A 1334-nucleotide genomic window follows, 5' to 3' on the forward strand; every position below is an offset into this window, starting at 1 on the left:
GGCCTGTAGTGCCTGACTGCCCCACCTAGCCCTTGCCCAGCCCAGGCTGTGCCCCATGCAGGCTTCTGCAGACACCATGCTCTGGGATCTGCCGGGGGTCTCATGCAAAAGAGAAGCCATGCAAGGCTGGCCTTTTCCCCTCCATCAGCATATGGAGATATGCAAAAGGATGGAGCTGCAGGGACTACCCCACAGGTGGGGTGTGCTATCAGCCCTGGAAGAATGACCRTGGGGAAGCTTGCCCACTGTGTGCATATGTAGGGAGAAGATCTGTGGGARATCTGGCMRTGAGTCYRGGGACTGGCAGAGTGCGTGATCGCAGCCCCAGAGTGTGTTCTCTGCACACTGACCAAACTCCTGCCAAGGACAGACGTGCATATTCCATCTTGTCAACAATGTYRAGCTGCTTCACAGCCAGTGGCTGCTCAAGCTGAGCACAGCTAAGAGTTCTGGTAGATTTAAGGGGCCCCTAGGGTACAATGAGTTGAGTCCCATCTTGGTGTCCAACACATGTTTCCAGCAGCCTCCCATTAGCGACCCTCCCAGGCATTTCCAGGGCTCCTCAAGCAGTTTGGAGTGTAAGTMAGTCTTCTGTTAAATCCATCCTGATTAACCTCTCAGGAACCTTGAGTACCCACTCTATGCTGGTATCCGACTGTCCTTTTTCTGCCTTGTGGTCATAGCATGTAGCACAGGGAAGAACCTGAGCTCTTCTCCTCTGCCCTCGCTGTGTCTTACCGCCTTTCTCAGGAGCCCTGCATTTGCCCTGCAAGCACACGCCTCTGTGCTCCCACACTGCCATTAACATGCAGTAGCTGCCTGCTGGCACTTCTCACCCAAGCCCTGCGCTGCCCAGCCCATCTCCTCCCCATCTGTCCCCACCTCCTCTGCCCTCTCCCCAGCCCACCTAGTAGAGCAGCTCAAGATGAGGGTGATCCACGGCAGTGCCTGCTGCAGGGAGCTGCAAAACTCTGGATGTTCACCCTACAATCCAGGCACTCTGAAGAGCACAGCAGCTACTGGGGGGGGGGGGTCAGAGAGGTGTGTCAGCCTCCCCCTCAGCCCGAGGACTGTGGTCAACTGTGGTCTAGCAATGGCACAAAGAAATGGAGGCCGGTCACTCCATGTCTCCACTGCTCCCATGCCCACGACATCCTTAACCCTGGCTGCATGCAGACCCTCTGGCCAGCCCTTCTACCCAGGACAGCATGAGAGTCATGGGAGTGAGGAGCCTCAGGATCCAGTGACACAGCAGCCTGCCCCGAACTGACAAACATAGCATCAGGTTTTCATTTATTCCTCCCCACAAGCAAACCATTGCTCCTTTCTTCTCT

The sequence above is a fragment of the Rhea americana genome, unplaced genomic scaffold (assembly GCF_003343005.1).
Source record: "Rhea americana isolate MKP2758 unplaced genomic scaffold, rheAme1 scaffold_1138, whole genome shotgun sequence".
NCBI lineage: Eukaryota > Metazoa > Chordata > Aves > Rheiformes > Rheidae > Rhea > Rhea americana.